This window comes from Netta rufina (assembly GCF_964035555.1).
Source record: "Netta rufina genome assembly, chromosome: 27".
Lineage (NCBI taxonomy): Eukaryota > Metazoa > Chordata > Aves > Anseriformes > Anatidae > Netta > Netta rufina.
Genome location: NC_140151.1, coordinates 2,267,372 through 2,292,794, shown reverse-complemented (window position 1 = coordinate 2,292,794; position 25,423 = coordinate 2,267,372).

Genomic DNA, 25,423 nt, shown 5'->3' with positions numbered 1-25,423 from the left:
TTAACAGACACCTTAGCGCCCTTTGACATCAGGAGTAATTTCTCTTCATCTTTTAAGAAATGTCCAAAACGCTGCAAAACAGCTGCTCTCGGGCCTGAGCTTGTGCCCTCTCCCAGAGGGTGAAACAGTGACTCGGAGGTTATCGATCCCAGCTTCCTCCAGCCATCCATAACCTCCCACTCATTAAATCCTGCTTTGATTTGCTACATCAGTGTAACACGCAAGGCCTTTTTAAATCCAGATATATGGACTAACAAACCTGTTATTTAAATCTGTTTCAGCTAATCCAGCTCATTTAAAATGGAATGGGTTTAAAGAAAGAGCAGTTACACAGCAGGCACTTGACCAAACATCTCAGGTAGGAAAATGGTGAGAGACCTTGTGGGTGCATTAGGGGGCTTAATATCTTCAGCCAATGCATCTGCACAGGCAGCACTGTGTATAAAGCTACCATGTGTTCTCACTCATTACTACTTTCTTAATTTCCTAATGGAAGTTAGCATCAGTCCATTAGCACAGAATCCTGTGTTACACGTATCAGTTTAGCGACATCACTTCATGCAGAGGGAACTTGTGGATTATACGTTAACCTCGCTACCACTTATATGTAAAGATCTCCAACAAATGCAGCAGCCTTTCCCCAAACATGCTGCCAATGCTGGTGTGCTCAAAATACAGGGCTGTATCCAAAACTCCTGGCTCTTACTGTAGGCCTAATGCTTATAAAATATAGACAATTTCAAGATTATTTCCTGAGTGCAGCTGTTGAAGGTGTTGAGCTGGCAGAGTGGGAAAATATATGTGTTGTTTATTTGCAAAGCAGGTACAGCATGAGCATCATTGGTCCCAGCTTTCTCATGCTGCCCCTGCCAATGTATTGTACCTCATCCATGACTGGGCTAAATTCCAGCCAGTGATCTGAGAATGAATGGGGCTGCATCCTATTATCAGTCCTTGGAGCCATACAATCCCCTCAGTTTATGAGCTGTAAAATATGTACTTCTACCTAGTGGCTTCCTAGGGCCAGCATCTTCAGCACAGAAATCAGCAGAGCTTTGCCAAGGAACACTGCTGAGTGCATAGGATGCCGTAGAGGAGCTGCAGGGCTGGTAAAGGGACACAAACAACAGAGACGATTCCTTCATAAATATGGCTGAATGGAAAACAGATTTCCTGGCATTCTCTCTGTTCATCAGATAGGAATAATAAGATTTATTTATTTATTTTTACTGTTCAGCTGAAAATTTGATGCAAGGCAATTGCATACATTATTACTTATTCCTTGCCTCATTCTAAATGCCCATGATTTCCAAACATCTTAAAAAATACTGTTATAATCACCTAATCACCAAGTCTTTTTTTGTTTGTTTGTTTTTGCTAACATTGGTAGAATTTTTGCCTTCTAGAGCCCTGCTCTTTAAATGTTTGAAAGTTTTATACAATTCCTACATATATGTTAATGATTTACTATATAGAAATCCTGCTCCAAATAAGAAGAAAAGAAACCAAGTATTTGTCATTTTCATTAGGAAAGAAAATGGACTTCTCTTCCTTTCTCACAGAGATGGTGAGGGGAAACTTATTTATGAAGCCTATTCATTTTACTACCTCCTTATCCCACAATAAACCAAAAAGAAAAAAAAAAAAAAAAAAAAAAAGAAAAAAAGAAAGGCATAGCACAACTTTCCCAGCACCCCAGCCTGGAGAAACATTTACTAATTTATTGGCAGTTGATGAGGACAGAAAAAAGAAGCTGAAAAATAGAGATATAAAGAAAGCCTGTCCATGCCAAGGTTTTTTTTTTACCTTCTCAGTCCCAGAAGAAAAAGTCTTGTGCCAAGGCATGAGCTGGTGCAAACTGACATCTGGGCTACAGACTTCACTGGGCAAGAACCACTTTCTACCAGTTGAGTATTTGAAAAACTCTGAGTTATCCAGATGCAACCCTCACAGAAGGCATTCTGAACTACTTGAAAAATTGTCTCATCGCACCCCAGTACAAATTTTGTCTTTCCAAGCTGGAGCAATGAGGGCAGAAGTTGCTGGTCTGAAAACAGAGCTTGATAGATTTATGAAAGGATCATACAGCATGGTTGTCTGGAAGAGGAGAGCAGTGAACTAGAAGACACGTGACCTTCATTCAAATATGATGTTTCTGAGTGGTTTTGCAATGAAGTTTTGCACAAGCAAGTGTATTCAGTCCTTAATACAGGAATTATTCAGAAATATCACTGGTACTTACGGCTTCATAACAGTGGTAGCTGGAGGTCCCAAGCAAAGTCTAAGCTTCAGTTCAGTAAATACTGTACATGCATACATGAGCAGATGTTATTAACCTAATTTGTACATTGATACTTCAACAGGCTGGAAAAACAAAGATGAATTTACTTGCTAAGGTCAGATAAAAAGCAGCTGATGGAAGCAGGGATATATCCAAGTCTCCTGATTGCCAATTCAGTATCCTATCCATTTATGCACCTGCCCCCCCAGTTTGGGAGTCCAGCCACTCAGTCAAACAGCTAATGTGTACAGAAGACACTGTGAATTCAGGATGATAACCATGGAATTAATTTCTCCACTTCCCAATCCAGATCCAAGCACCAAAAGAAAGTCAAAACAGTCTAATGCCTAAGCTACTCCTTCTTTCTATAGTAAATGATGTCAGGAAGGATTCCTGAATACAAGATTCTCCAGCTTCCTACCTTCTGTGCATAAACCACCTTATATATATTCCTTTCTAAGCAAGCTCCCTCCCACAGCTAAGGCTTAACTCTTCTTTTAAAGTGAAGAGCTTTCTTCTTTCTGTTAAAAACAAAACAAACAAACAAACACCACAAAGAAAAACCCAAGCAAACAAAAACGATAAAAATTACAACACAGTAAAGGATTACCTGAAGCTCAGCTGCACACACTGTGCCTCCTACAAAAGATTTACCAAGTTGGCTATTAATTCCAAGAAATCTTAAGGAAACTTGGAAACATATTTCTTTGAATAGGAAACCTATACTCAGGCACAGCAAGCAGAAAATTGGCTGACACAGCAGCAGCAGTTGAATGTAATGGGTTACTCACATGGGCTCCTTAATCTCAAAACCAAAGCTAAAATTGCTTTGTCCAGTTTCTGCTGCATTTTCTTTTAATTCCAGGAAACACCAAGCCTACTCCGTTTCATTTCCTGACCTTCCTCCACTTCCCCCCACCTTTCTTAGGAGGTATGCTTTTGTTTGTTGAGATAGCATTTTCCAGTCTTTCCTTAACATGTACTATTGCGAAATGCACTTGATATTTTAAAAGTACATTGAATTCTAAAATTAAACAGCATACTGCCTCTACACAAAAGAGAAGATAATAGTTACGTATCTATTAGATTGCTATATTCAGAGATTACATGGCTATAACCAGCAGATCCTTTATCTTTCCTTCCTAGCTATGATCTGTGTCATTAGCACAAGAAAATCTCAAGGTGTAGTGAAAAATACTCCCCTATACGTGTACCGTTTGCATTCAAGTTGGGCCATCTCTCACTTTAAGTTGCAGATATCTCTTTCTGCTCTGCTGTCTCAATACAGCTTGCAGCTCCTCTGCTCAGCAGAGTGTGCTTCACCAGGGCTGGTTTGGGAATGAATTTCAAACAGTTTGTTCACAAAATCTCATGGGAACTGAGGACTGCAATAACCTCAGCATCTGTTGCTCCGAGTAAAAGGTACACTTTTTTGACCTTGCTTAAAAAAAAAAAAAAAAAAAAGGCAATATGACATAAAAAAAAAAAAAAAAAAGGAACAGAAAGCACTTAGCTCTTAGCTCTGTACATCACTGCTTTTAGGGAGAAGCAACCACATGACAGAACTGTCAGTCATCCTAATTAATATACCATTGAGATGCACTCAAATACTGTGATGAGACATACAACAAAAGCTGTACAGAAATACTCAGCTCTCTTACAGCTCCTACTCTGGGTACAGATTAAAGGAAAACACCACTCAGCCAGGATGACTGATTACATTTTCATTTGGTAATGAAAATTCTTCTAATAATTATGTTTTGCCAAGAAGTGCGCAATTTCCCCTTCTGAAAGACTGGTTTCAGAGTACAGAGAAAGCAGAAGAGAGGAGGCTAACATCTGTTTAATTTACGACACTACTGCCTGGAATAGCCTTACAACCATTCATAATTTAAGAAAGTTTCCTTCATGAAATGCCAACAATTTTTGTTTAGCATGCTATTTATTTGCTAACAGGACATCACAGCCTAGTTTATTTACGTCGCAGGGTACCTCCATTCACTACTAGACACTAATAAGAGTCCCACTGTGGCACTGCAAAATATACCAAAGTTACTGAGCAATCGATTCTAGTTGTATTTTACAAGGGATTGATTCAACTGACTCCAGTTACACTGTTTAAGCCACTATTCACATACCCTAGATAAAGTCTAGGATTATTTAAAGCTCTAATGTTGTCATTAGATTACCGGGGTTTCTGTTCTATAGCACAGGCAGCCGCTAGACTACCTACCAGTATCACCGGTCTGTGAAGCTACCAAACTTCAAGAACAATACTAGCGTTCCTCTTTTCCCTTTGAAAACTCTATTTATACACACTTGCAATGGTGCTACTATCTACAAGAAATGCAAAAGCATGCAGAGTGAACATTTTCTTGATGAAAGTACTGCAGCCTTTATACAAATAGAAGGCTATGCATGTAGAGCCATCGTTAAGTCCAGCACTGATCAAGCACAGGGCTATGTTTCTGTTGGGAAATCCAGTGCAGTGTATGACTCTAATATAGGGATCCTCCCTTTTGCAGAGCTCCGTATCCTGAGCTGGAAAAAAAGGGAAAAGGGAGCAAACAGGTCCCAGTCCACAACCCTTCATGAAATCTTGTAAAAAGATGGAGAGCAGCTCTTTGCTCAATCAGATATTGACACGACAAGGGGGGATGGTTTTAAACTAAAAAAAAGGGGAGATTTAGATTAGAAGTTAGGAGGAAATGCTTCACTCAGAGGGTGGAGAGGCCTTGAGGTTGCCCACAGAAGTTGTGGATGCCCCATCCCTTGGAGGTGTTCAAGACCAGGTTAGATGAGGCCCTGAGCAACCTGATCTAGAAGGTGGCATCCCTGCCTATGGCAGGGGTGGTGGAACTCAATGATCTTTGAGGTCCCTTCCAACCCAAGCCATTCTATGATTCATTCTACGATTCTATGAAATCAAGAGATTTTGCCTTGCTACCATCTTGCTTTGCTCTCTGCAGCTGCCCTTATAAAAGGCCGTGCTCTGATTCATTCCGAAAATGTTGCAGGGTGGAGAGAGTGATCCACAAAGATCCACAAGACATCTTATTCTGCATTAACCTTCAAAGCATTAGGGAGCATTTCTGAGGCAGTGGTGATGCACCAGCTCTAGGAGGAGGACAGTCCATGGAGATTTAATGCTGTGCAGCCACTGAAAACATGGGAAGGCAATTATATCTACTCCAAATTACACTGGGAACATCAATAGATCAAGGCAGTGATCCAGCAAAGCACTTAAGCACATGCTTAACTTTAAGAGCTCACTCCTCCCAGGCCTGATTCTGCACTATTTTAGAGGAACAGCCAAAAACCCACCACAGGAAAGTTCTGTGTGCTAGTCTTACAGGAGACATGGTGGGGCAGCTGCTACACAGCAAAGTAAGACCATCAGAAGGGTCTCCATCAGAATGGTCTGATGTTGTTTCACAGTTCGTCCTGCAAATTCCTCATCCCAAAGAAGAATCAATACAAAACTATTGACCACAGCAGGAGATCAAATGAACTTAAACGACTACAGGAAAAAAAAAATGTTTCTAATTGGCAGAGGGAACTTGCTGGAGCTGTTAAATAAAACTTAATAATAAAGAGATGTGTGATATTAAAAACAGTGCACTGTTTCTGCATCCATATATACTTTGTTGAAAATATCAAAGTGCTCCAAGTCAGTCAAGCTTCATAATTCATCCAGGAAATTTTCTTGTGAATATCCCACTGTCTCCCCGTGTCTCTTGAAATGCATGATTGATGGTTTCTGAGAATTTAAGCATTTTGAAGCGTAATTTCTAGTACCAACCAGTTTATTTATAGGATGAGCGCTAAAAGCAGACACAGAACAAAGCATAAATAGCAAAAACTTAAACAACAGGATTTTCCTATGGGAAAAGAGGGATACGGAAAATTTGTTGCACCCATTGAATTTCAGTGGGACCTAAATACCAAGTTAGGCATCTCCAGAAATTCCTAATTTTACTACTACTATACTTTTTCTATTAATAAATTATCCATATGAAGATTCCATTCTTAATTTTGTACTTCAAAATTATTTAACATGTTTTATTACATACATCTCTGATTGCAAATTGCTCATAATTATTTGTTGCTATCATTATTGTGACAAAGTGCAATTTATTGCCTTAGTTGTGACCTTGCAGCCTAACTGGGGAACAGAAGAAAACTGACTAAGTCTAGAATTAATTACAAAAGATGATACACCTTTGAGGAGGTTCGCTTTATGCTAACTCTTTCACAGTATTAATATACCAGGCTGAATTTTGGTACCCTGAAACTTAGAATTCACCTTGGGATTTGATCTTAGAAAACAGGTATTCAGTCTCTACCTTACACAGAGCCTTTGTGAGCTTGCACATGACAGATTAGGGCTGATCCCATTCTTCACAAAGTCTCTAAAATACTGCTTCCTATTCCTTTTTTTTTTTTCTTCTCTTTATTTACATTATAGATGCTTATTTCTCTTGAATGCACGGTAAGATGCTAATTTTGGCTAGACCACTAAACATTTTAAATTAAAATCAAGTATAAATAATAAGGATTCAGCGTAGTGTTGCTGTGGTCAATGAAGCTGGTCAGCACGCTTCTGATGGAAGAGCTTTCTTCTATAGAACATTGATAAAAGCAACAGCTTCCCACAGAAATACACTGCTTTCATTGATATTATTATAAAAAAATTAAGTGCAGCAGAAAAATAACATTTTAAATCATTTGAAATATCAGAACATTCAAGTCAAAAGATGTGTATTTCATTTTACCGTAATGAAACTGCTTGATAATGTCTAAATGAAAGATTACAAGCAAGGGAATTTTGAAAGTTACATCTGCAAGAAAATCCAGTTTTGGAGATGCTCTAATTAATCCACTGATTTTTTTTTGTTGTTGTTTTGTTGTTGTTGTTTTTTTACAGTATCCTCCTGCAAGCACCTATACTACCTCAAAATCTCAGGAAATGTTTAAGTGGTTAAGGATTTGGGATTAACAGAAACATCACAACCCTCTAGAGTTGTTATCAAACAGCAGAGGTAGGAGCTCTGGAACTCATTTACTCAGCTAAGGTAGGATATCTGACTGCAAACTTACTGAGAAATTCTTGCCAGAACAGTGCCAATGGCCAAGACTCCTTTCTCCTGCCCTCCCTCCTCAATTCTAACTCTTTCAAACAACTGCTTATGTAAATTTTCAGGCTAAAGTTCTGAATAGCTTTTTGATAATGAAAATATTTTCAGTTTAAAATTCTGTAACACTGAAGTAGACGAGAAAAAATCAGATTTTCTTTTGACAACCTATTAATAGAACAGAGATGATACCTGGTTGCAGAGAAGGAAGCTGTCCTTCCTGAAAGCTAACCAGTTAGTTGTAGAGGTAGGTAGCACACGCACACATGAGACTAGTAGGCTGTTACATTTTGCTGGCACCAGCCAATTCGTAATTGCTGCTGGGCTCTTAATCAACCTTCCACTACCACCAGCATAAGATAACTTCATCCACGTCCTTGTCAAACTGCAGAACATTCAGGGTGTAAAATATAGACATACATATAGGCTTTATTTTCTCCTTGGAGAATTTATGTACCATTACATTCTATTATATTTTTTCAGCTGAATATTTAAACGATGTTGAATCAGTGATCACTAAACCAGGCACCTTTTTATTCAGCAAGGTTAGGATCTTTGACCCCCAACTGCCTCTAACTATAAGATGAATCCTTTTATAATACTGACAAATTATTAATTTTCTGCCTTGACTTTTAATTTAACATTTGGAGTCAGCAGCAGTCAAATCATAACTTCACACCAGCTACAATTTCTAACTTTTGTACGTGACATTATAATATCTTTCAAACATGAGAAGCCAAACATTCTGAAAATGAAACCTCATTATTATACCCATTTGTGATCAAAGAAATGGCTTGGTTTTGTTTGTTTGTTTTCATTTTCTGTCCAGAAGGGGATGATCAATGGAATGCATCAATTTATAACACTGCTGCTGTAATGCATTCTTGAAACATTGCTGATATTCAGAAACAAACACTTTTCAATTTGTAAATTTTCTGCAAAATACTTTCCTTCAGCTACACATTAATCAAAGGAAATCATAGAAGTTTGCTGTCTTTTTTTTTTTTTTTTTTTTTTTTTTAGAGCTCCATATTCTCTCTTTTATAGACAAAGTAACTGTACCTGGGATGACAGCACACACTGCAGCATATGCAGCAGATCAGAGGATTTAGCTCATGGGCTTCTCTGGCGAACCTCCTGCTCCCTCCCGGTCCCATAGGGAGTGCTGGTGAAATCAGGCATGGGAGCCACCACCACACACAGCGGTAACATCCTGCAATCTGCTGGCTGATGGCAACCTCTTGCCATCAGCTCTGGTTTGTGCTGCAGCTCAGTCTACTGCTAATAGCAGGCCAAGGTTAGAGTATACCAATGAGGGTTTTTTCTTGTCTGGACCTACACCGCAGTATTTCAGTGGTTGCAATTTCTTGTTAGATACCTGGGTTGGTTCAAGAGGCTGTTTGCTCAAGCATCAGGCCATCATCTCTTTACCACAAATAGCAAGTACTCAGTTAACTTCCATTAACTTCCTAGGGAAAGAAGGTACAGAGATTCAATTTGGGCTGCCAAAAGGCCCTGCCAGTTTAACTTTCTGACATAAGTTAACACAAACACAAAAATGTATGTATATATTAGGTACACAGGAATTTTATCATTACAGATAAAGAAAATTGAGTTTCTTCTTCCAACTCTTCATTTAGAAAACCGTATGTAAAGAAAGAAGAAAGGTTCACTTTTAAAAAGAAGCAGTATGCAATTGTAAAGTGAATTCTTCAGTAGAGTAAGGAGAGTAGAGAGGAAAGAGAGGCTTGTTGTTACCACATCAGAGGATAAATTTCTTTACACTAACTTGGGCTTGTTGTGCAAATAGAAAAACAATTTTGCCTTTATTAGTTTTATAATAGACTTAGCTACAATTTGTTAATTAAAATCCTAAAATTGGCCTAAGTGTCAAGTTAGGGAAAAGTGTGCATACTGGGTAAGCAGTGACAAGTAGCTAAACATGTCATTGTCCTCTTTCTGCTTTGCTGCACAAGTAGAAGATGAGTTCATTTTCACAGACCAATTTCCTCTTACACCTGTTCTCATTAATGGGATTTTTATTCTGGGGCATTTGGAGTCTTTTCCTGAGAATCTACCAATAGCTCAGCAACTGCTGCATGAGTAGGGATTCATTTTTTGGACTGTGACCAGTTTTAACTACAGAAATACACTTTTGTAAACCATCAACTTAACACAAACCACAACAGCAACAGTTAAGTAGCAAAATATGAGCTAAACTGTCTAGTGAGCAAGGTCAGCTACTGAGACACAGCAGCAAACTGGGATATACTTACTGTTGAGAATCCATTAATGCAATTGTTCTTTGCACAATATGAAAGGTAATACAGATGTTAATTCCATTTACCTGTGACTAATAACACTAGGAAATTAAAACCCTTGAAAACAATTACGTATTTTCACAAAAAAAAAAAAAGGTACTTTATTTTAGGCAGTAAAACAAATGACATAACAGTACACTTCTCCTAAATGAGTCACTGGATGTCTTTTAAGTGCAGAACAATCTGTTAATCTTAACTATTAGAGTAAGAAAAACAGAATTTGGCTGGTTAATAAAAATCTAGAGCTACAGAGAAAATGTTTGTCACCTATTTTATTGTTGTGGGTTTTTTTTGTTTGTTTGTTTTGAAATTTAAGCAGGTATCATAGAATCCTGAAACAGCTAAGTGCAGCATGTAAGTACTTACATCATATTTATTCTCCAGGAATGTTTCACAGAGGGTGCTAAGTACTTACACCAAGTATAAAAATGGGCATTATGCTCCTCTGAAAACTCCTAGAACTTGTACTCCTAGTTCTCTCTGTGTACCTGTAAGGTATGACAAAAGGTCATAAAGGTCTGAATGTGCCTGGCTTTTAGGAATCCTTTTCAGCATCCTATAACCCAGGAAAACTCTAAAACATGGAACTGTTGGACTTAATCTTAACATCTTCAAATTATTACTCTGCTTTTTCTTCAAAACAGCTTGTGACTTTCCTAGGGGATTTCAAAGTGTCAGTCATAAATCAGCTGTTTGTCAGAGCTCATGACATTTAGCAATATAGCAGACAGAAAGGATGGAGTGGGCATGAGATGCTGTCCTCACTCAAGTGTTTGAGGGCTGCATGGGCAGAGAAGGCAATTTACATGGATAAACAGACAGCTTCAGACAGACAGCCCTGTGCCCCTCCAATTCCATTGTACAGTTGCTTAGTGCTGCAGATAGGGCTTCTCTAATTCTCATTGGGGATTAGGTATTCATGGCAGCAAGTAAGAAATGCAGTGCAGGGAGCCAAGTAACTGAAAAGGAGAATGTTATAATCAGTTACGATAAATGGATCTTCTTTCTGGGAAAGACCTAAGAAAGGACAAAAGTAGATTTAAAAAAAAAAAAAAAAAAAAAGAGGAGAAATATTCTTCAGTTCCCTTTTTACCTAAGGAAAGGTTAAAAATTAAACATAACTATTTGCTGAAATAAAAATTAAATATAAGCTTTAATAAAGTTGGACAGAAGGCTTATGTGACCACTACCAGCCTCACTTTCCTCACTGTCCACGCTTAACAACACCCTGCATTGTAAGGCAATATTTATAATCCCTTTCTATGTGGAAAAGTGTTATTAAGACATAAATTGCTCTGTCTGAAGACAGAAAAAGCAAGCAGGCAGTGAGGATGCAGAACATCATCTGTATTTCAGGTGAGCGGATGTGAAACCTGCACTTTTTTTTTTTTTTTTTGACACTGAAAATTTAGACACACAAATTTTAAGAACAAAACTTTTGGTTTTCAGAAGATTTCTTTCCAAGACAAAATACGGGTTCCATGATGTCCTTTCTTGTTGCTGGTTATCAATAAAACTCCAAATCTTCCTTTCAAAGAAGACTCAAGGGGAAATTATCAATGAGCACTATAACTAAGCCCTTGTCAGATATCAAAGCTATGAGGTTGCTTTTCCATATATTTCCCTGGGAGTTTTGTATGCCTGAATGCTTTCATTCTGCTTTCACCCCTACTAATAGAAAGCAGAACATTATCACAACCAGAAGATAAATCAAGATATGACAAAGACCTTCTGAACAGGCAAGAGTGCATTTCAATTAAAACTAGGATTTTGCTGTACTAATTGTTCCCATTATGTTAATATCATAATTGCTGCCATTTTCTTATATAATCTTGCTGCTCCTAACAAAACAGAAGAGCAACCCATAGAGAGCTTGAACATGTCATGAGAAGTTTTCAAGGCAGAGAACAGGAGGTACAGTTAATTTGTGAGAAGGTTTTGCTAGAGTACCATGGAATAAGGCAAATCATTAATTCCTCATTAAGTTTAGGAAGATAACCTTTTAAATCATAATTAGAAGATACTCCCCCCCCCCCCCAAAAAAAAAAAAAAAAAAGTGTGTCAGGAACATGTCTTCTCAATAGATATTACAATGAAGTTTTCTGCAATATACTTGCTAATGGATTAATAATTGGATAGTTTGCTTAATAGGAGAGCGCTTATTATTAATAGAATTGCTAACTGTACAAGGTTTGGAGGAAAAAAACATAGCTAACGATCCCTTACTTTTTAGAACTGATATACAGAAGGAACACTGCACAACCCTGATGAGAGTGTCTTTTCTTTTCTTTTGTCCTTTTTCCACTCCTCTTTCTCTTACTGTCCTCTCCCAGCATTTGCACATACTATAATTGGACACTAACACCATTTGCACCTGGAATGAGCTAAAAAAAAAAGAATCAGCATCTTCATTTCACGAAAAGTTAGAGAATCTTATTTGGAGAGAGCATGTTTTATACAAGTCCAGAGCAAGCAAATAGCATAATTCCTAGTCAGATACTAGTGGTATCTGTGTCCCAGTGGTATTTCTGGTCATTTCTGACTATTACAGCCTGTTTGGTGGTTTAGTTGAAGAGATCACCTCCCAGTAGACACGCACCTATATCTTACAAATCACTACTATAGCAGGCAGCTTTTGATCAATTTTCACCCTTGAATATTCCACAGGGTGAAAAAAGAAGAAAAATGCCACAGAGAGGGACCAAGATAAGCAATGACACTGACTGAGCAGCATTAAATGGGACCTACACTCCTGACGGTATCCAGATAGTAGGAAGTAGATATAGAAACAGTAGCTGAGAGCTCAATGATCACAGAAGAAATAATATTCTCATAGGCATCTTGAAGGTGTCTTTTAGGTGTCTTTGGGAACTTCCCAATAGCTTCACAAGGTCTCCCACTCCCAGAATTTAGTTTAAACATGGCATGCATTTGAAGTGAAAATGATGAATATCAGCGTTGTCCTGAGTAAACTGGGGCGAATCTAAATAGAGGCAAACACTCCTCCTGGCATCATCTTTCTTCCTCTAGGGCTAATAAAAAAATTAAATGACTTGTAAACTATGTAAATAATGAGTGGCCTACTATTAAAGAAGGCTAAATGAATTAGCTTTACTGCAGTTCCTACTGCAAGACCATTGGTAGAGAAGGTCTGATTTTGGTCTATTCTAAGGTTGTTTTACATCATTCTTGCAGCGTAAAGGGAAATTAAGTGAACATAAATGTGATCTATGTCCACTTTAAGAATTCTTTCCTGCTTCTATGTTGAACAAAGGGGGCTTACTGTAAATAAGGCTGAGAAAAATGACATTCATTTTGTTACCTTGGAAAGAGAATGAGTTAAGTAATCCTCAGAGCAAGAGGTCTGAGGCAGAATAATTTTTGCACCTGAGTTGTGAAATGAGAAAACACTCAACATATCTGGATAGTAAACCCCACTCTTCCTTTAGTCAGGCAGACTAAAACTGGATCTTCTGATGCCTTTCCTGCTTAGTGAAATGAAAGCTGAAAACTGGAAGTAGCATCACCATCAGAAATGACGCTGCCAGAGTCAAAATTAACTTTATGACCATACAATAACACTAGTGTATTGAAAAGGAACAGAGTTCAGCATGTTCGAAGTTAAATGCTCTGAAAAATGATTAAATGAAACTAAATTTCAAAGACAGGGTTTAAGTGATCCTTACCTCACCTATACATGTACAATGTACACTGAGTTATTAAGGAGTCCAGCTTCAGACACACCACCTCATGTTCACTTGTTCATTAAGGATATGGACTCGAGAGTTTTTACACTTCAAATTCCCAGGGAATTCTTTCTGCAGAATAAAACGATTACAGCTCTTCCTTCCACATCCTGTAAGTAATGACCTCCATATTTCCCAGAAGCCATCTGAAGAAATATCAAACGTAAGTACTTTTAAAAGGGCAAGTTTGGAGTAGGAAATAGTGATGTCTTCTTGGTGGTTTCTCCCTTTTGCATTGGGTTCAACATCCTGCCAGTTAAATCACAGGAGAAGGTAATCTATCAGGAGAGAAATTCATATGCCACTGTCACTTTTGTAATGAATGTCTAAGGCCAAATAGTGCATTTCCCTTTGGATGAAGACAAGCTGATCTGGAGACAAAAATAACATTTGGTGTCTGTGGAAAGGGATGAGGATTCAAGAGGTCTCGACTCAACTGTAAGATTATCCTGCGTGACTTTAGAGCAATCACTTCACCTCAAGTCCCGTACCTGCTGTATCATGTCAGCCACACGCACTATGCACATATTTTTTATCTTTTGTCTCAGGTGCTAAAATGTCAGTTCCTGCCTTGTCTCACAGCTACATCTTGCATTGCCTACTTTTCCAGCTGCCTTCCTGAGATCTGAGACACGGTACCTCGGCACTTGTTAGGAGCCATCCTCTTACACCTTCAAACTCTCTTCTGTAATTTTTTATTTTTTTTTTTTCCCCCCAATGACAGCAAAAGAACTTACAACAGTTAAGCCACATGCACTGCAACCACTGTCTGTCGTGGGGACCAGCACTGTTCCACAGTTTCTTTGAAACCCCTCTGGCTCTATCTACTTGCTTCCTTCTATGTTCAGCTCACTAATGCTTTGTAAGAGAGGCTACTTCTCTGTTCCATACCTCGCATACTGGAGGATCAACAACATTTCAGATAACCACATAGCCACACCTTTGCAGATCTCTTCCCAAACTTCTTCTGGCTAGCTTCACTCTGTTCTTCAAGGGTTATGCTGTTTCACCTCCCTGTCTGCTATATTACAGGAAATGTTGACATTGCGTGTATCAACCTCAGCAACACATTTATGAATGTCTCACAATCAATAAACACCACAGAGAGTGAAAGAGGACCCAGATATTCCGCATTCTGCCCAAACTTCAACCAAAGAACTGCTGTTGTGTTGTCTTCCACATGCAGAAGGTTTGTGAGACAGACAACGTGCTCCTTCAGGATACAGTTCCTGATTAAATGGAAATAAATACACAGAGAAATGTGAAAAACAAACCTTCCGGATCCCTAACCAAAAAAAAAAAAAAAAATCAGCAGAACCCAGCAAATTCCAACATACTTTTGAACTAGTGACCCCATAAATCAGATGTATTTGGTGGCAGTTGACACACTTTCCTGATAATCACCAAGGCACCAGTTGTAGTTCTTTTGATGGGGGAATATAGCTGGGCAATCACAGAGCTTGTAGCTACTATACCGGCCTGTTTTCGGGAATGCAACTTCTTTTTGTTTGTTTGTTTGTTTTGATTCCCAGCTGCACTACTTATTTGCTGCAAGATGAAAAGAGAGCAAAAGAGAGCAGGTCAAATATTTAGCAAATGACAGTAATTCCCTCAAGATGATAAAAAGCAGCTTGTCTGTCACCAGCCTCCTTTTGTGTTTGACTTTGAGGCACATCATCTTTGCAGAAAATAAAACGCAAGTAATAAAAGAGGGAAAAACAGAGCCTGTAAACAACAAAAAGCAAGTCTCAGAGGCTGAAAAACTTAAATGTAGTGTAAGAAAAAGTTGAGCAACTCCCGTTTTGTATACCACTATGGAGTTCAGTACTCCTTCCAGTGGCCATCACTCACACTTCCACAATAAAGCACAGGAGAGGCAGATACAGCACACACTTAAACAAGCAGCTCACTCCACTTGTCCTAAAATGCTCCTAAATTTCTTTTCTCCCCCCTCAGCTTCTTTCCTTTCCAGTGATGTCCCAGTAGCAAGGATCCACAGGCACGTAAGGTTGACAACAGTCCACCTTACCAAATGCCCTTCTGTTTAACACCTTATTAATTAATTTATTTATTTTCCACAAATCTTTTAAAACATACAAGGAAACAAACAGATATCCACATGAGACAATCCCTTTCCTTGACATCTGAAATGAAGTATTAACATTTTATTCCATCCTTCAGAAAGAGCAGACTTCTATTATATATAATCTTTTACAGGAATGCATCTTCTGAGCATTTCAGTGCCTTTCTAAGGACTCCTTTATATGGATTTCAGTCTCCTTTAAGAAAAGCAATGGTTTAAAAATAAATGTGTTGTAGGCTACAAACACAGCATTTATTTTTTTATATATATATTTTTTTGAGTTCTGGTTCAACATGATTAAGTTCCCTAAATGACACGATTCATTTAAATATACCAATCATACACTTAAAGGTCAGCTTATGATGATCACACCTTGTGTTGATGCAAAAACCTCTGGTTTGGACCCAAGCACACAGCACATGACAATACCCATTTTCTTTAAAGTTATGCTATTCTTGGGCTTCTGGGGTGGCGATGGGGAGCAACATTCTCTTTGACAAAAACCCACCTTCCTCTCCAGGTTGTACAGGTTCATGGTCTGTTACAGTGGACGGTGTCACTGCTGAAACTACCATTAATAACCTCAGAGACTGGAACTTTAAGCCCTCTCTCCAACTCCAATCAGCTTCAGAACGTCAGCACTGCACATTTTTGCTTTCTCCATCAATATTTAGTTTACTTAACAAAACCTCAGGCAACAATTCCAGCATGTGACTTTATAAAGGAGTTGTTGCAAGGGGTGCTATGACAGTAAATTCACCTACCACGCTAGGGTCATTCAGCTGGATTACACATTTGATGAAGTCCTCATCATGTGCACAGAAATTATTTCATACACTAGAACAAGAAGAATGACGAAGTAGTACTTTTTAAAGTACGTTTTCACAATATCATAGTATCAATTCTTAAGAGAGAAGACTGTTAAAATATGGAATAGCAGTTAAAAAGTAAAATGGGAGGGAGTTTAATCAAGATAGAGAGGTGGCATTTCCATCTTTTAAGAAATAAAAACATGAATAACAATGAATGGATGGATATAAGGCAGCACTGGAAGACAGCGATGAATAGTCTTGAAATTAGAAGCACAAGAATGAAGAAAACCTTCTGTTGTATTGACTGAGTGACTGCATCATAAAGAAACAGTCTTGTGCTGTACAAGAAGCGGTCAAACACAAGCCTATGAAAAACTGGAAGTGTAAAGCTTGCAGATAGCTGTTTTCCTTCGATCAGAGCACTTCAGTTTTTGAGGATAAGCAGTTATGTCAGGACAGCATGCATTTCATTGGGGATATTTTTCCCATTTGAAATGGGAAATGCATGTTACTTCTCACATTTAGACAATGTCTAATGCAACCAGACACTTATCCCACGAAACTGGAAACAAAAACGATACCAAGAATTGCTGAGAAGGCAAGCGTAAGGTATAAAGGCCTACTTGTAGCCCAAACATCACCAGCAAAACACTGGGACCATCAACGTGTGTTCAAATTTCAGGAACTGTTGCTGGATTGACATCACTCCCTCCCAAAAATGTGCCTCCAAGTACACCTCCATTCTGACTCCACGCAGCCCTACATCCCTGCTGCTGTTCTGACTGCATGTAAGGAATAGACAGAAAGTACTTCTCTCTGTTTCTGGAAATTAGATTTGGATTAAATCCCCATTAATTACATCAATGAAAGGTTCATTTCAAGTGCAGACGAAATAAGTCCATTTCAGCATCGTCACACTCTCTGTTAAGATGAATTCTTAAATTTCAGACTACGAAGAGTTATGTTAGAACTGAGCCCCAGGCAGGGTGAACAGGCACAGTTTAGGATAACTGGAAGCTAAATGGCCCCACTCCACTGGAACAAGTTTATGGCTACTGAGGATCTGGCCTATACAGCAATCCAGGCTACCCTGTTGTTGTGTATTCGTGGTACTACTGCCATCATTATTTATAAATAAATAAAATAATTAAGATTCAGTTAGCATTTCCTTCAGCAGCCCCTGGTTTTCACCTTTCCACTATTCATCATTTGATTTTTGGGGCAAATTCTTTCATATTATGCAAATTCCCATGTGGCAACAAATTAGTATACTTTAAAGATTCAGATTAATTTCATATTTAGTCACGTATTATTTTAAAATTATTTAAAACCAAACACTGACAATAAAGTCTAAAAAAGTCAAAATCAGACTATCATTACCTCAATAGCCTTCTTCCCTAACTGCAAACAATAAATCACTTCATGTAAGTACTTTTAAGCCATAAAACTGCAAAAAAAAAAAAAAAAAAAAAAAAAAAAAAGGCATTTTGTACTGAAAATTGATTTCTATTGAGAACTATACCTCCATGCAACTTAATTTGCAGCTGATATGGATTGCTAACAGGGCTTGCAGTATGAAAAATAGATGACAGTAACTAATTTAGCCCCGTATTAGTAGCCTTGCATCTTCAATATAAATAGAGCTTTTGCTGTTTTTTCATAAATGCACAGGACCTAAAATAGAAAGCTATTTGTGCAAAATTGAAGTGCAAGTTAAAGTGCTGTTACGATACATCTCAGGAGTTCAACTACAGTATACTTTGATTTTTCTTTTTCATTTGTTTTAACATTTATTACAGCAGGGTATGATCAGGCATTAGGAAGGCAAGATTTAGTGTTTTACAAGAATCAGAGCAGACCTGAAGAAAGAGCACTTGTACTATGATAATGCCAAATAATATCCTTGCCCAATTCTAAGATACACTAAAGATAAAAGCTCTGCATTCACGCACTACATTAGTGATGAAAAGGAGCCCCAGAGAATGTCTTATTACTGCAGTGTGAATTATCAAGTTGCCAAGAAAGACTCTGCGAACTATTTTTTATGATGCTTGTTACTGGTAACTGATAACATTTATGTTGTCACATAGGAAACACAGATTATTAGTAATTCTATAGAATAACAGTTGTCCTAAAAAATTCAGCCTGCTTGTGTGCCAAAATACAATAAAATTGAAAGTGAGATTGAGTTCCAGCCAATTCTTGAACTTCAGAACAAATCCAAGATGCTACGACAGGCCTGACTTTATTTCACCTTCTCATCTCTGGATGTTTTGGTTTAGTGGTTAGTTGTTTGCTTGGTCCCTGTCTTTAGTGAAAAGGCTGCTATAATATTACCAGAAATGAGGACTTATTTGATACTTTCCTATTCTACATCTGCAGGGAAAGAATGCAAGGAATACAACAATACGTGGATACTCTGCATCAATTACATTAGCACACTTACAAAATTGGAGTTAATTACCTACCCCTAATCATTTTTCTGGATTAAAATCATGCTGCTCAGTATTTTGGAAGCAAAAATACTATGTGGATTATTCCCAAAGACCAGTGAAGACACTGCAGGAACTGAAGTTTTATCCTTTATTTTCTCAGAGCAAGAACAACATCTGAAAGCCTAGCCCCAATGGAAATGAGGGTATTTTATTATCAGCCTTGATGGGGACATGATTTCCCCAAAGTGTATTGTTTATAATAAACAATGTACATAATGAACTTCTCAATGCTGAAACCATAATGAGGGAATCCTTCTTTTCTCCCTAAACTGCCATTTGGATGTAGAAGTATTTTATGCCAAATGCATAAAAAGGATGCAGATACTACAGGCTTCCCTCATCATTCTGATGGCCTTTCTGCTGATTTGGGAGCCTTACATACATGTTAGATTATATTAATGTACACTGTAAAGTTTATAAAATCATCTCTGCATATAATTAAAGCTATATTCTTTTCCAACTTTTTTTTTAAACTAGGTCATCATGTTGATTTAAACACTGAAATTGTGGCCGTGAACATTTAATGAAAATAATAACAAGTTAGTAACATATAAGAGGAGACAATTTAGTGTCTCATTCCCATTTCATTGGAATTTTTTATTCCCAGTTACAAAGACAGTTTCTGAAGTTGCTATAAGATAATTTCCTCTTCCCTTCCTCCTAACCCTTTTAGGCTGTGAAGATTAAAAAAACAATAAAAGGATCTGGTCATAAAACCTGCAGGTTAAAAGATTCACAGTTAAAGACCTCTAATCCCTATCCAGCCTGCAGAGCGTACGTTGAATAATCTCTTACTTGCATTGACAACTTTCTCAAGTAGGTCACTATTTTATTTTTTAAACCTGAGCCCATCAGCAGCCCCAGAAGACACATTAGATGACTCTACGTGGCAGAGTGCAGTACCACATGAAAATACTGAAGTAAGTGCGTAAATTCAGCACTGGTAGCCGAGTGGTCTGACCCACATTTTTATGCTCTGCGCCTGGATGGAGCTGCACAGCACTCTCACTACAACTATTCTGCTGTCTGCCTCCAAACCAATACTTTGGTTTTTACAACACAAGGCAAAAAAAAAAAAAAAAAAAAAAAAAGTCTCATACCACAGCAGATGAAACAGAGAATGAGTCCAAATTTCAGGATTGATCTCCCATGCTTTGTACCATGGACTCATTAATTAGTCTGGGGCACATCAGATGCAGTCAAATGGGTTTTGTTTGTTCATTTTACACTGCCCCACAAATGTAATGAGATGACTTAAAGTCAATGTAAAAAATTTACTCCCTGTTCAGATGTGTGTGCATGGAGGAGTTACAGCAAATGAGAATCAAGTTTTATACGTACAACGTCATTCAAAGTCCTAAATGAAAATGATTAAACACAAAATGAAGACTCTGATGTGATTGCAATGATGATGAAGCACTACATGAAGATGAGCCTAGCTAAAGCAGCAAGCTTTTACCACCCTGAATCTTAGTGTTTCCATTAGCTATAAGTAAGAATTATGAGAAATCAGTATGAGCAACTGGAACATACACTACGGTGAAGGAGAAATACTGAAATCCACAATTATCATTGTACTCCTTCATTACGACTTATTTTTATATACATGGAGTGCCTAAATTTCTCTCATAAACCTTAAACTGTGAAAAAAAAAAAAAAATAGTATCACATCAAAGATTTCCTGTAAAGCAAATCTACAGCTATATCTTTCTGGGAGATCCATTAACACTTCTTAAGAAGAGCACTAAACAGCATTTGTTGAATCACAGCTCAAATGGCATTCTCTGCCTGGTCTTCATTTGCAGCTGCCGACAAAATAGGTGCCATCATTGAACTGAGTTGGATATTATCGACGAAACACCAGCTTACAACTTCTGCAGCAAAAATAAGACTACAGATGACTTGGAGAAAAAGGATAAAGTACAACAATAATGTCCATCCAGGATAGAGTATCACCTGAGTATCAGAATATCACCACCACTGAATGATCAATGTTTTTGCATACTAAGATGATTCTCACCAATTTTAAAGATGGTGGCATTGGTGGTTAAATCATAGGAATATAAACTGGGAGAATTCCTGTTCCTCATTGAAGTGTGAACCCTTTAAAAAGCCACATAATCTTTCTGGGATGTAGTCAGTCTCTGAAGCAGTGCTCAGAATATTTCCTTATCTCCCAGAGATCTCAGGAGGATATTTTGTTTACCCCAACAATATGCCTGGACATCATTGTGACTGAGACCAATCAAAATACACATTTATAATTCTACTTTACTGACACCAATAGACACACCTCAAAGCAGAAAGTTTCACAAGTATATGAAATTTTGACTGCAATTCCACAGCCATATCAGCAGTTCTAAGCCTGGGCTGATACAGGTCCACCACTGGATTGCTGGTCCTGACATTCCCATGTATCAGCACTTTTGGGATAGCACAGCAAAAAAATTTTTTTAGGAAACTGAGCACAAACCTAAGAGTGAAAAAAAAAAGTTTACTTTTCAGCTGGATCATCTCCATCCATGACCATAACACTTGGAAGTGTCTTGGCTTTGACTGCCATAAAAAAACATGAGCAGGGAAAGACTCCTCCTGTGTGCACCCGTCACCTGGAACAGCCTTTTAATACCACGTTACATGCACTGACTTGCTTCACTACATGCTTGCTGTTTTTGCCTATATGATAAAACAATGATTTATTTCTTCTAATTCTTTAAAGAAAGATTCTTACTTTTTCTTTTAAACAATGCACGTCTATATTTTTTCACTGCTTTCCATAACATTGTTGTGCACTTGATTAACTTTTCTTCAGCTTTATATGGACCCATTTACTTCAAGAAACTTGAGTCTTGGCCCTGCGTGAACAGCAGGTGGAATGATTTTGAGGTAATATTACAGATGACATTAACACATGGTGTGATGCCATCTGAGCAACTCATTGATTTTCCATTCTGAACATTATAGAAGAACAACCTGCAAAACTGTAGCTCTGCATTACCGGTTACAGTATGCAGGAATTTTTGTTTCGCTCCTGAAGAAAGGGGACATAAAGTGCTGTTATCAGTTGCCTTCACAGCAGGCATTGAGCTGAGCATGGCTCCAGAAGGCAGAATGAGAAACACACTGTTCAAATACAGAAGACTTAAAATTGCTACATCTATGGGAAGCCTCGGGTGCCAAAACCATCCGAGCTGATAAATCTTGGTGACCATGAAGCGTTATCACCCTGGTTCCAACACAGGGCAGATGTTGGCCATCACTGACTTAATAGGAAGCACAACAGAGGGCCCATTCCTGTCACAGGTGCACCAAGTGACTCACTGCCAGTAATTCTTCCTTTTGTAATTACCTTAATAATAATCAAAACCACAGCTGCTGCTTTTGCTTTTTTTTTTTTAAAAAAAAAAAAAGAAAAAGTGACTGAATTCCTTCCTGCAAGACCTTTCTCCTGTTGGCACCAGCTGTCCTAACCAATTTTTACACGTGAGTTGGATGTGTGGAAGCCTAACTGATGTACTTACTAATGTAAGTTAGCAAAGGAGCTTCGTGCCCTTTGCAGGATGCTGAAACTGCCTCCGGAGCCCCTTGTATAGGGTACACTATTTAATATGGCTCTTCACAGCTGATAGAAAGGGTATGTTGATTTCAGTTAAAATTAGCCAACCTTACAAAAATGACCAACCTTGTTATCACCATATTTATTTTCATCCGCCAAAACTACATTTTTCCTTTTCCCCAATTATTTCGTGTGAACCACACACTGCCCACAAAAAGATTGGTTCACTATGTCCAAAAAAAAAAAAAAATTTAATAGTTTAATTAGCTTTTGCTATTAGTGCCGTATAGTTAGTGTACCATACCAAACAATAGATTTCATCCACAGAGTTTTCAAGTTTCAAAATCACAAGGAAAACACAACGGAGAATACAGTGACACAAATGAATGCAGGTCACTACTAGACTGGTTGCTCTAGAATATAGCCTACTCTGGGAGAGTTTGCATTTTTCCCACCTATGCTACACTTGTTCCTCCATTTTTAACTCTGTTGCTCATTGTCTAATGTATAGTTCAAAATGCAAGTGTTTTGGTTTTTTTGGTTGTGGTTTTTTTTTTTTTTTTTTTTTTTGGCATTCAGTGACTCACTTGCCACTACTGATTAGTGTAAACAAACAAACAAAAAAATCTCTTACTTTCATCAGAGCTTCCTCTGAAAGATCTGCTTCTTTAAAACTTCTCCTTCCCCACCTCCCTCCACCAGCTGGAATGTATTTCCATCAGAAATAGGGCCTACTTGATATTTTTCAAAAAAATCATGGAAACAATTTGATTTTGTCTATATTAGTTTGGAGAAATATTTCAAAATATTACTGCTTTGTTTTCACTTCATTATCTTCACTCTTAAATATTTCACATATATTACCACTGAAATGCCCAAGTCAAGCTGTTTTGCCCACATTGAAACAAAGCAAATATACAACAGAGAGAAGATGCCTTTTCACTTTTATTTGGACCACTGTAAAAGAAAATATCTGAGAACTTTTGAATAATGTAGCACAATAGTTTGTTGTGATAACACACAACATGGATTTAGAAACTACTACACAGCATCAGACCCAGAATCAAATAGTCTTACCGTATAAACCTTCCAACCTGAAGTTTAGATTCTTACAGGATTGTAAAAATTAGTCATAAACTAAGCAAGCACCTTTCTATGCTTGCCATATGACCAGAAAGTTACTGATTGCTCCAAGTCTTCAAAATCTAATTTTAAAGGCAAGAGACAGATGAAGGGACCACAAAGAAACCATAAGACAATACTAACTGTCATGAAAGTGGCTTCAAACACATCTGCTATGGACTTTTTTTTTCCTCTAGGTATCATAGCAAGGCTTTAATCAATGCTACATCTGGATATTTAAGCAAGGTTTCCTTCATCACTGCATAAATGGCAGTTTCTTTGAATTACTCAAATGCCATAGTCTTAGAAACTGAGGTAGCTACAGAAAAAAAACATTAGTCATGGGAAACTAGAAAAAAATATTTTGAAGCATTTGGAAAAAATGTGGACAATCTCTAAGATGAAAAAAATGCATGGAACTACCAGTGGTAGTTTGCTGAAAGCACAATAAGACACACACATGCATTAGATGAACAGAAAATCTTATGCTTGCTGAATTCTAAGATTTGAAATTTTTTTAGAAGAGCTAACTGTGCACAAATGAAGTTTGGGTGTTTCTAGTCACATCAAATATTTCTCTATCAGGAATATACCAAAGGAAACACATTCAGGTAGCACATCTCTACAGCTCCCTTAACATGTTAATCAGGCCACTGCTTTTGTTTCAGCTGTCAAGCCATCCAATAGATCTTCACTTGATACTCACAGAAAACAACTGTTCTGTGTGCCAACAGTAACATTGTCATGTCTAAGCAGGGAATATTAGTGTTGAATCAAGCATCCTGAGGACTTTTTCCCACAAAGAGTACCAATTCAGATTTGCATGATTCATGCTAGTGTCCTGTGTAATATTAAAAAAAAAAAAAAAAAGTTAAAAAGTTTATTCTCTCTAGGGGAAATCTGCAATTATTTTTTGGTTTCCTATTAAAAGCAAAATTTAACAGATTTTGCTTAAATCAAAAACATTATATAGCAGAAATACAGATTCAAGAGAAACAATTTATTCATTTGACTGCAGAGCTCTGTAAGACTTCTCAGTAACAGAAATGTAAGACTTTCCATGGACATTTTATGAAATATCAATACCTTGGAGACAGAATAATATGAAAAGTCTTAAGGTTCTGTAAACTTTTTTTTTTCCTGAAGTTAATGGAAACATGATGGTTAAAGCACAAGATGTATCAAAAGCTTAATAATATTAGCCTTCTTCCTGCTTTCCGCTACCCCTTTCTCTCTCTCCTTCCCCCCAAAATATTTCTAAATTCCATTTGTATCTCTGTAAGGTGCATTTTCCGTTAATGGAATTTGAAGAGTTAGTTTGCCATGCACTTATTTGTATGCAGATCTCATGAACTTCCAGAAGTGGACCACATGTTTCTGCTGATTTTGGCACAGTTTGTTCCAGTAGAGATATCTTCAATCCACTCCGTTTGGCAGGTTACACTCTTAGGTCCATTAGTTCGATTGCAGTTCTTCCCCATGTTTTACCTAAATTTCATTTTTTAATATCACATCAAGAAAGGAAAATGAAATCTTATTTCCCATGGAAGAATTTCCATTTCTCTGACAGCCACTTAGTAATTTGTGATCAAATCTGTGTACATTTTTGTTTACCTTGAAGAGCATTTTTTGAAGATAGAAATCTTACCTATTCAATTACATATTCATCAAATCTGTAATGCCTGTTCATGTTCTTTTCGCATTGCTGAATTTTCGCTGACCCTGAATAAAGTATACCATGGGTTCAGTCACAGAAAGTTCTTGATTTATATATATCTTAATACTCTTAAATGCCGAAAATGCCCAGGAAAAGTATTCCAATGAATACTGTTATCCCTGAAAAGACTTTCAGACTTACAGCAATTCACCTTG